Source organism: Halichoerus grypus, chromosome 9 (genome assembly GCF_964656455.1).
Source record: "Halichoerus grypus chromosome 9, mHalGry1.hap1.1, whole genome shotgun sequence".
Taxonomy (NCBI): domain Eukaryota; kingdom Metazoa; phylum Chordata; class Mammalia; order Carnivora; family Phocidae; genus Halichoerus; species Halichoerus grypus.
In genome coordinates, this window is record NC_135720.1 from 49,226,306 (window position 1) to 49,238,505 (window position 12,200).

Below are 12,200 nucleotides of genomic sequence, written 5' to 3' on the forward strand. Positions count from 1 at the left end.
AAGGTGCTCTAGTAATGACATATCTGTCCCACACCAGGTGATAAGGAGTGCTCTGGTCCGTTTAACCATTGTGCAGTGACTTCCAAATGAGAGAAACATTCAGAACACTGGCAGTGGGTTCTTCCCCCTAGAAAGGCTGGACCGTTGTCAAGCTATTTCAGAGGATTATTAAAGCAAGATTAAGCATACTTTCACATTTTAATCTATCAGACATGGTCTCTAACTGGAATGTTCTGTATCCCACTTGTAGGAGGAAGACAATTACAAGAAGAATCTTTATTGCCCTAGAGTCAGTATATGTGTTTCCCGTGGTCCTCTCCCTCTGTAAGCGTGTCGCTAGGCAGGAAAACAACCCTGTGTGGTAGGAGGGGCAGTGGGTAGACTGCATGACCTGTCCAGGTGCCTGGCTGTGCACTCATTCAGCTGCGGGACCTTCAGCAGCCATCTGCCACCTCTGTTTTGGGTCCTGTCTGTAGAGATGGGTTTCGATGAGATTTGCCGTAGGTTCCTACAGATCTAAGATCCTGTAATTCGGAGATCATTGCTGTCATGTGGAGTTATACAAGCGGGAGAGTTCTCTTGCTGAAGTAACCTTTATATTTAGAAAGGGTTTCCAACATTTAAAAAAAAATGGATGAAACAAAGGGATTTTCTGGTTAACCAGGTCTTTCTGGTATTGTTTTAGTATTAATGCAATTGCTAAATTTATAAAAATTTCAAACATCTTTGACAATTACTATCGCATTACTGGGCAATTTATTAACATGTTCTAGATATTTTTAAAGATAACTTTGTTTTCATCTTCACATCCCACTAGGTTGGATAATTTGCAAATATTCTCCAAAGGATTGTTATTTATGTTTCTGACTCAGTCATTCAAAAAAAACTAAAAAGGTTATAACCTGCTTTAAACAGAGATTCTTTAAGAGAAAACTTAGTTTCTTCAAATCAAAGTGTAGCCTTTAATTCATCAGTTGAGTTTGTTGTGGATTCTCTCCTATGAAGCAGAACTAAGGACTTGGGTTAACTTGAGGTCACTCTGACAAAATGTTCTGAAACAGTGTGGGGCTGCAGGATGAAAGAGTAGCTGCAGATACAGAGAAATCAGAGATGTTTTCAGGGTTTTTCTTCCGAAAGTTAAGTGCTGCCCAGAGATATTCCTGAGGTAGACCAGTCCAGGCAAATGAAACCACCTCCAGGGGTTCCCAACACCTCCCAAGAAGCCTCTCTCCCTCCCAGGTTGTAGAAGCGTGGAATGAGGAAACTGAATTCACTGACCAAAATGATCTCTGGTTAAGAAAGAAGAACAACAGGCACACCTCAGAGATAGTGCAGGTTCCAACCCAGACCACCTCAATACAGCAAGTCAAATGAATGCTTCGGTTTCCCAGTGCATATAAAAGTGATGTTTACACGATACCGTAGTTTAGTAAGTGTGCAAGAGCATGTCTAAAAAAAAGTACATGAACTTAATTTTAAAATATTACTAAAAAATGCTGATTATCATCTGAGCTTTCGGTGAGCTATAATAACTGATCACAGCTCATCATAACAAATATAATAATGAAAAGGGGTGAAATACTGCGAGAACTAGCAATATGACAGAGACACGCAAAGTGAGCCACTGCTGTTGGAAACACGGCGCCAATTGACTTGCTCGACGCAGGGATGCCACAAACCTTCCATGTGTAAGAAACCGAGTATCAGCGAAGCACCGTATAACGAGGTATGCCTGGGTCTTGAATGGTACCTTAGCAGCAAGTGATGGTGAAATGGTTTTTGTCTTCAGGACCCTGGTAGTGAATAAGTACTTGCTCTGCTGCCTTAGGAGAGCGGGCATCTGGCATTGCTGCGCTGCAGAGGGGGACTTCTTAATACACTATTTCTTTTTACTTTCTTAAAATCAAATAATAGAGCGACTGGACAAGACCACTTGACAAAGCTCAGACGTTGAAAATGTGACAACACGATTCCCATTCACCCAATGCTCACGGCAGCTCACCCTCTCCGAGGCGCTTCGTTCACGGTGCATTGATGGGCTGGGAGGACCCGCGAGCCAGGAGTGGACGCAGGGCCTCCCGCGGGCTGGGGCATCGGGGTGTAGACCCAAGCTAATGATGCATTTGGCTCTGACTCAGTCGTGGCAAAGAAAGGTGTATGGGGAACCAGGCAGCTCCCCCAGAAAAATTAAGGGTATTCATAAACCCTCAAATACAGCCACAGTACTGAAGATTTTCTGACAAGTGCCGGAGGGTGTTTACCTGCCTGGAGAAAGACAGGAATCCTCCTGTGGCTAAATCTTGGCACCAGAGGATTTTTCTAGTAGCGTTGGAGCTGCAAAATTTTTATCTGAAATTTCCTCTGGGACCTGAAGAATGTATACTGCACTAATTGGAACGGTTCTTTCATGAGTCTTGAAAGAAGGTGAGGTTTTCGGCAGTATGCAGAGGGGAGCCTACCGCAGGAGGGATGTCATCCGTCCTTGTGTCAGTGCTCAGGACAAGGGAGCCTCGCTTGACAGAAGAGGCATTTCCTAACAAGTTATATCTGGATAAAATGGTGTTTGGTGAATTTGTTCCTGAAATGTAGTCTAATAGGTTTAGATGGCTTTTGTTGGCTTTCTTACCACTAGATACTATACTGTGGGGATTCAGTTAGGCCGTCCAAAATATTTGCTGGAAGGAAGAAAAGGAGGGAGGGGGGGAAATAGGAGGAAAAAAAAGAAAGGAAAGAAAAAAATAATCTGGGGGTAGGGGGAAGGAAGCTCAAAACTTTTATTCTAAAAATGATATTGTGGGGTACAGATTTAACAAGTGAGTACCAGTAATATATGTTTATTTAATTCTCAAAAGTAGATGACATCTACAGTGAAGAAAATAATGAAAAATTAGTATCTTTAATATCTTTGAAATCTCAAATAGACCTTCGTAATGTATATATACCTATCTTCCCAGAAACCTTTCATAATAAATTCCTAAATCATGCCTCATTCTTTTCAAACATGCAAAATATCCAGAACCCCATGGGGGCAGGGAGAGACATGACTTTATTTTCAAAATTCTAAGGACTGAAAATAAAAATAAGAGTTTTCCCAGCTTGGCAGGGACTATTCTAAGGAGAATGTGATCAGCGACAGACGACAGCTCCACCAGCAGCCAGAACACTGTGCCCCTTTCCAGGATACTTACAACCCTTGTAATACTGTGTTTAATAATATGACTCTTCTTTTAATGCACCTTCCCTGCCGGACCGTGAGCTCCTTGGGATCGGTAACTGCCTAACTGGTTCACCAGTGTTCTCCCTGCCCCGAGAGCAACGATGAGCTGCTGGTCGACATTGAATGGGTGGATGGTGGCTAAGTGGGTGAGGCCGTCTAGTGGGGCATATGACTGACCTGCAAATGATGCCCTAACCTAGGCCCGTGCCAAGCACACTGGGATTTGCTGTGAGCTGCCAGCTGTGCTAGCCCTGCCCCCTGCCAATGTGTGGTCACCAGTCTTCAGTATGTGATTGAAGTGAACCCCATTAGTGCTTCCCAAGTCTTTGCCCAGAACTCATCCCAACACTAATGCTAATAAACTCGTCCACCCTGGGACCTGGGGCCTTCAAGGTCTCATTCTAACTTTGTACTTTTATGAAAATTTGATATTCTCCCTAGGATATCCATTTTTTATCTTCACATAAAATTATTTTCCCAGACCTTCAGGTTGTGCATTGTTAAGCAGACTACAGCTTGTAGGATTCCTGGCACACTCCTACACAATCCAGGGAGTACCTGCACCCTGCTTGAGAATCACAGCATGAAGATGTTGTCCATAAAATATTACTATTAACATAAAAATAATGCATTTGGGAGAGGTGACATTAACCCCCATTAATATGGATTCTCTTATCTGATTCGCTTTTTTCACCCAGCAAAGAACAGCCCTCTGACTGAGAATGGGACTGAAGACAGGAGGGTTTGATAATGGGAAGAAGAAAACCATCCAGAGCTACCCAGAAGTGAAAGTCCGGTCAGGTCAACCCTGTTGGTCCAAGATGGCAGCAAATGGGAGTAAACAGGATGGAGACACTGGACAAGGAGGAAGAAACCAGAGCTGGGATGAGAGGAATCCTTTGCCAAGGCTGTTCAAGGTAGTGGGATAATGGTAGATATGACTATGGATATATATAAGGACTTAACATTCGTTCCTTCTCCATACATTTGCTGAGTGCTTATTATGGGCTAGCCCTTGTGCTAGCACTAGAAAGTCAGAGACAATATTCCCAGTCCAGTGAGGATGGAGACCCATAAAAGATTGTTGCAATAAGCTCTCTGCAGGGCGCCTCTGTGGCTCAGTAGGTAGAGCATGTGACTTTTTTTTTCTAAAGATTTTATTATTTTTAAGTAATCTCTATACCCAACGTGGGGCTCAAACTTACAACCCTGAGGTCCAGAGTCACATACTCTACCAACTGAGCCAACCAGGTGCCCCTAGAGCATGTGATTCTTGGTCTCAGGGTTGTGAGTTCAAGCCCCATGTTGGGGGTAGAGTTTACTTTAAAAAAAAAAAAAATATATATATATATATATATGCTCTCTGCTAGGTGGTAGCAAAGGAGTGCTATCCAGCCCAGGATGGGGAGTGTAGAGAAGGTTTCCTGGAGGAGGTGATGCCTGAACTCGATCTTAAAAGACAAGTGGAAATAGATTATGTACTATGTAATTGTAGGCCCAGTGTTATTTTGCCTTTGGATGTGTTTCCTTCTGATTCCCAACCCCCATTAGGGGCTGGCACATGTTTTAAATATAGAAGGTGCTCAGCAAATGCATCTAAATGAAGAAAAAACAAATAAAAAAATCTAAGTCAATCTCTCTCTCTCTCTCTCTCTCTCTCTCTCACACACACACACACACACACACACACACACACAAAACCATATAGGTGCATCAGTTATTCTGATTACTGAGCTGCTAACGAAGAGGATGGTAGATAATACCATAACAGGACAGAGAGAAAGGTTTTAGGCAGGTTGTTGGCTCTAGCGTCCCAGCAGGAATGGTACAGTAATTTGAAACATATTTACAGAGTATGAGAATTAAAAAGTGGCAGGAGTGGGGCGCCTGGGTGGCTCAGTCGTTAAGCGTCTGCCTTCGGCTCAGGTCATGATCCCAGGGTCCTGGGATCGAGCCCCGCGTCGGGCTCCCTGCTCGGCGGGAGGCCTGTTTCTCCCTCTCCCACTCCCCCTGCTTGTGTTCCTGTTCTTGCTCTCTCTCTGTGTCAAATAAATAAATAAAATCTTAAAAAAAAAAAAAGTGGCAGGAGAAGAGGCTTATAATAGCTCCTCCCCACTCTCTTAATAGCAATGAGCAGAGTGGAGGGGCTTTTCTCCCATTTATGAACTCATTGGCATTCTTTCCTGTCCTTCTATTTACCAGGCTGTTTTGCTTGAATCCCCATGCAACATGTAAACTCATGAAAGAAGATATATAGGGGCAGTTGCAGGATGTTCTCTGGTTGTTTTGTTTTGGAATTTTTTCCCTTTGGTTAATTATCAAGTGTTTGCAATGTAGTAATCAATGAGTAGCTAATTAGAAGCAGGAGAGAATGAAATGGTTATTAGACTGTGTTTTTAATGAAAACCGTACATGTAATACTGTGGGGAAATATTACCAAATCACAAGAGGTTTCATCTTCTTTTTCTTTTTTTTTTTTTTTTTTGGTGTGTCTTTACAAAAGGATTCATTTAAAGCCACTCGCAAACTAAACCCAGGTATGTGAATCCTTTTGCTCTTAGACTCCTCCCGAAGGGCAAGCACTAGAAGACACCAGGAAGCAGAGCCTCTGGAGATGGCTCGGGAACCCAAGCCACCCTAACGGAGCCAGGTAGGTCTGTCCATTCCCAGAGAACAGCAAGGAAATGGTGAGGAAATGGCAGTAGTTGCCTCGAGAATTAGGGAATGAATAACAATGCTTTCTGGTAAATTAACCATATTACATTGTGCACAGTAAAGTGATGGAAAAACCCTGTTAAAAAATTGAATAATAATTTGCCCACATCCTTTATGGAAAATGCATAATTTTCCTACTTCAGTGGACTTTAGTTTGATTTAAAATCTGAACAGCTCCCGCACTGCTCGGCAGAGCGTAATTTGTGAGGGCACTGGGAAGGGGAGAAGAATCAGACTGTCATCAGCACAATCCTGCGTGAGCCACTTCACCTTCCTCCTTTCACCTGCAAATTCAGAAAATCTTTGTGTATATGATCCTGAAGGTCTGGAAGTGAGAGCGCGGGGCATTAATCATTGTCACAGCTATCGCTAAGCCACGGCCTCACCACGTTTCAGAGGGGAAGCAGTGCTTCTCTCTAGTCAGTGTTTTTCTGCTCTAATTCGAGTAAGCACTTGGTTTTTAATAGTAGAGAAAATGGAAATGTAGCACAGCTATACTTAAAACAGCAAGCCAAGAACAAAAGCGATATGCACGCAGCCAGAGAAGACCTCGGAAGATAAACAGATAAAACAAAAAGCTGTGCTTGGCTGGGATTCTGCTTCGGAGTCAAATGCAAAATGGAGAACGTTGTTCCAGTTCTAAAGATTTTGCAGTCTACAGTGTTTGAAATAAAAAGTCCTCATGTAATGCACCCAGCCCCTCAGAAGCCGTGCTGTGGCTATGAATGCGGATATCTGGGCATGACTGATGTAGGTGTTCAGAACCAGAGTGGTCAGAGGGGGCTGGATGCCCTGAACTCAGCCGTGCACTCCCATAGCAACCCCTGTGCCTTTCCCCTCCTCCCCTCCCGCCCCCATCCTCCCACCCTGCTCCCCGTCCCCACTAGAACCACCGAATTTTTATTTAGACACTCCCGCATTCACTTCATCCCCATCTCTCCACTAAGGGCCATTATTTGTTTATGAGACACAGCCCTTAGATTTCCACCTGTCAGGGCAAATCTGTGGCTGCTTTGGTTTCGCCTTGTTGGCCCATCTTGCCTCCTCGATAACCGTGATGGCCCCACAGGGTTGACCCTTGAACCCCACAAAGACCAACATTTCTTAGCTCTTTGGTGCCCATTTTGGCTAGCCAAAGGGGCCTTCCCCAGTACTCCTCCCCACTCCTTCCTTCGCTCCCACCAACCCCAGCCAGTGGCCCAAGATTTATTGGACACTAGTTTGATTCCTATGCCTCCTGCTACTAGCTATTAAGTTACCTTTTTGCAAATTAGAAAAAGCTACCCTACCTCCAGACATTGCTGCCATCTGCCAGAAAACTACTGTGGTAAATAAGCCAAGAGATCATGTGAATGGTGCCCCCCAAAATTGTGTAGCCCACAGCTGGCTCAGCCGTATGTGATGACCCTAGAGTTGGAATCACCTGAGCTATCCTGGAAGCCTGTCTAAAAATCAGAGCCCCAGTAGGTCAGTCTTGCCTTTCTATGACAGGTTGCCATTTCAAAATCTAAGTCTTTCAGTCATGATCACAGATTGCTGAGGGGCAGTTTCTGGAAGAGACAAAGAGCCCCCAGGCAGCAGTACTGATGGGTAGACAAAGCGCAAACCACACTGGGTAGATTTTTAGGAAGCCTCAGATAGAAAGCTGCTAAATCTGAATGTTCGGGATGCAGGGGAGAGGTGGACTTGGCTTATACTTAGGTCAACCATTACCCCTCCACGACGTTGGCTGCTCCATTTCTTGTTGACTGCTCCATCTCTCCTCCACCAGAATGGCTTGGTGATACCAGAGGCAGACGCCTGACCGGGAGGAACCAACCCATTGAGTAGTCACTAGCTAATGGAATGGTTGCCTTGGAGTTGGAACCAAGAGTCAAGGGGCTGTGGTGATGGGCACTTGGTCTACAGGTTAGGTTGGCCCCGTTGGGGAGCAGAGACCACAGTCTGCAGAGGGAAGCAGTGGTTGGAGCTCCTGGGCCACCAGAGAGAGAGTGACTGGGAGTAGCTGCTTTCTACACTCCTGTATCTGGAGGCCCAGCTGCACTTCCTGAGCACCATCTCCATGAGATTTCTCGAACCTGTGCAGTGCACCATCTTGTCACTTGAGCTAACTCAAAGGAGTTTGGGTTGGGCCCCTGCAGTCCAGCTCCGCTGTTTTGCCAACCTCCTCTCTCCCTTTCCCTCTCCATCACCCCCACCCCAGCTCCTGGCTACACCGAACTGCCTACCATTCCCCAAGCATGCCCTGCCCTGCTCCAGTCTTTTCCCCTGGCCTGGAATGTTCTTTTGCCTTCTCTCCTCGTCTTAAAAACCTCTCCGTCCTTTGAGGCCAGACTCACCCCACCCCCACCCCATGAAGCCGTCTCTGATGCCCCAGTCACACACCATCGCTCCGTCCTAAGAACTCGCTGCACTTGGCTTCCCGAGTCTCAGTGGCATCCCCAGCTCACTCCCCCCACGTTTCCCTCCTTGCCTCTGCTCGCTGAGGGTAGGAACTTGGCAGACATCAGGCACGGATGTTGCATTGAATTTAATCCAAGGGCTGGAATCCTAAAACACAATCTGAGTTTCTTCAATCAAGAGTACTATGCCAATGTAAGACATTGTTCCTTAAAATGGAAATGCATTTAGGGAATGCTTCAGATTAAGGGGATGAAGATCAAAGGGCACATTCTTGGCCAGGAGTTCTAAGTCTTAGAGACCCAAATAAATTGTAGACATTTTATTTCCTGAATTGATTGGAACCATAACACTGGATTTGGTGCTGTAACATAAAACTTTCTGAAACTTTTGGCCTGGCGGAAAGTCGGTCGCCTCTTGACTGTGTTAGGATTGGTCTTGTCTAAAATTCGAGTGCCCGTGCCAACAGCTGAAACCTGGTAAACCTGGGAGCCTGACTAGAAGCCACGCTCGGTGTAGACGGGGGACCTGGGGGCCGTGCCCTAGGCTAGAGGTACAGGCACACGCAGCTCCACGTGCACTGCCGGGGGACACACGTGCACTCGGGGTCGAGGTCCCGCGGACCCATGTTGAGAACAGAAGGCAGCTGCTCCTGCAGACGGTGTTGGACGGGACAGCTGCCTTTTGCAAGTGTGAGAATTTCCCGATGGCGATCTTTCCTGCCGCTGTGGGCCCTCGGCCCGGCTCCGCCCGGCCTTGCTCTCCTCCTACCCTCCCATCCCGAGGCTTCTCCCCTCCTGACGTGCCCGCCCCAGGCCCCCCCTGTACGCACGAGCGGGGGTGGGTTTGGGTTCTAGGTCATGGGATGAGCCAAGCCCTTGCCGCTCAGCCAGCCGCCAGGAGGCTCCCGACACCTGAAGGGAAGTCCACTTTCAGACGCTGACCTCTGACCCTCACTCAAGCTTTCCGCACAAAGCGCCACCGGGGTCACCTAAAGCCACACTTCCCAAATCTGCCTGTGAAGGTCCTAAGAGAATCCATTAAAATGCAGGTCTCTGGGCCCCTCCCCAGACTTGCTGAATCAGGCTTTCTGAGGCAGGAGGCCCAGGAAAGTGGTCTTTTCTCCTCTCACCTGCACCCCCCACTCCCCCCCGCACCTCCCACCCCCACCCCTGCTGGCCAGGCACGGCAGCAGATGATTCATGACACACTTCTCCTTTTAAGGCTCCTTTTAAGTCCCACTTGCCTCAGCTCTGGCCTGGGCGGCCCTGGCGACTGCGTCATGGTCTGCCCCTGCTGGCAAGGAAGGACGCAAAAGGCTGGTGACCGGAGCGCCCCAGGGCGCGGCTGTGGGTGCTCGCCTCCCCGCAGGGCAGTGGGGCAGCGCCAGCCACGGGGCCGTCTGCTTTCAGAGCAGCCCCCCAGGTCAGGCCAGCGGGGCTCGGCTGACTCGACCCCTCAGAAAGCAAGTCTTTGCTGCGACAAGGCCGCGTGAGCTGTGGCCAGTCCCTGAGAGCAGTGGTGAAGTCGGACTGAGATCTGCGGAGCAGGCTCACAGCTGTCCCCCCACAGGATCTGGGGCTGTGGGGCGGAGCCTCGGCCGGGCCCTCTAGGCCAGCACTTCTAGGCGGGGCCGCCCTACTGGATGTGTCTAAAACATCACAAACTTAGAGGGCACAGAGGCCTGTTTTTCAGGGAATGGCCCTGGATTTATAGATGAAACTGGTAAAAAAAAAAAAAAAAAAACCCACAATGAAATCTCCTGTCGGCTTTATTCTTGTCCCCTCCCTCATCCTTTGCACAACGAGAATGTCTCCATGTGGAAAGGCCTGGGCTGGCCTGTTTAAGGGATGTCCTACCTCACTCCTTATGCCCACTTTTGATCGATGTAACTATCTCAAGAGCCTCCCCTTACCCTTCAGAGATTCAGATATGCCCCCCAGCCCCACCCCCAGAGGATGGAACCAGAGTGGGATGGAGAAGCACCGTCTAGGAGAGGGGACTGTGGCAGTTAACAGGAACTTTGTCCAGAAGCTGAATGACGCTAAGGCTTCCACACCCTATCTGGCTTTCTTAAAACTGAAACACCCTCAGGCAAAGTTGTCCTCCACCTCCCACTCACTGGGGAAATCCTGTAGTTTGTCTTTGGCCCTGGCTACTCAAGCTCTTACCCCAGCTGCCTACCTCCTTGTGAGCTCACTCCCTACTAAGGGGAACAAACAGGGTCTGAAATTTTAGTTAAATGCAGATTGCTGTCTTCTACCGATCCTGGGGCAAGACGGCAAGACCCAGAAATCTACATTTTTAAATACATACAATTTCTGTTTTTAAGGGCATAAATTCAGGTGTTGAAGCCCTAACCCCCATTACCTCAGAATGTGACTGTCATGGGTCAAACATAATATGTATTAGAACGTGTCTAAACCTGTAACAATAGATTATGGGCAAAATTAACTTTTTAAAAAATTTTAAACAGCCTTACTGAGACATAATTCATATGCCATACAATCCACTCTTTTAAAGTGTCCAATTTAATGGCTTTTTGTGTATTCACCCAGTTTTATAACCATGACCACAACCAATTTTAGAACATTTTCATTACCCCAAAAGAAACCACACCCCTTAGCCAGCACTCCCACCGTCCCTTCTCATTTCTGTAGTCCTAGGCAACCACTCATCTACTTTCTATTTCTATAGATCAGCCTGTTCTGGACATTGTATTTAAATGGAATCATACAATATGTGGTCCTTTGTGACGGGCTTCTTCCACTTGGCATAATGTTTTCTAGGTTCATCCATGTTGTAGCATTTATTGGTACTTTTTTTTTTAATTCTTTATTTTATTTTATTATGTTATGTTAGTCACCATACATTACATCATTAGTTTTTGATGTAGTGTTCCATGATTCATTGTTTGCGTATAACACCCAGTGCTCCATTCAGTACGTGCCCTCTTTAATACCCATCACCAGGCTAACCCATCCCCCACCCCCCTCCCCTCTAGAACCCTCAGTTTGTTTTTCAGAGTCCATCGTCTCTCATGGTTCGTCTCCCTCTCCGATTTCCCCCCTTCATTCTTCCCCTCCTGCTATCTTCTTCTTTTTTTTTTCTTAACATATATTGCATTATTTGTTTCCGAGGTACAGATCTGAGATTCAACAGTCTTGCACAATTCACAGCGCTCACCATAGCACATACCCTCCCCAGTGTCTATCACCCAGCCACCCCATCCCTCCCACCCCACCCCCCACTCCAGCAACCCTGAGTTTGTTTCCTGAGATTAAGAATTCCTCATATTAGTGAGGTCATATGATACATGTCTTTTTCTATTGACTTATTTCGCTCAGCATAACACCCTCCAGTTCCATCCATGTCGTTGCAAATGGCAAGATCTCATTCCTTTTGATGGCTGCATAATATTCCATTGTATATATATACCACTTCTTCTTTATCCATTCATCTGTCGATGGACATCTTGGGTCTTTCCATAGTTTGGCTATTGTGGACATTGCTGCTATAAACATTGGGGTGCATGCACCCCTTCAGATCACTACATTTGTATCTTTGGGGTAAATACCCAGTAGTGCAATTGCTGGGTCATAGGGTGGCTCTATTTTCAACTTTTTGAGGAACCTCCATACTGTTTTCCAGAGTGGTTGCACCAGCTTGCATTCCCATCAACAGTGTAGGAGGGTTCCCCTTTCTCCGCATCCCCGCCAACTTCTGTCATTTCCTGACTTGTTAATTTTAGCCATTCTGACTGGTGTGAGGTGGTATCTCATTGAGGTTTTGATTTGGATTTCCCTGATGCCGAGCGATGTTGAGTACTTTTTCATGTGTCTGTTGGCCATTTGGATGTCTTCTTTGG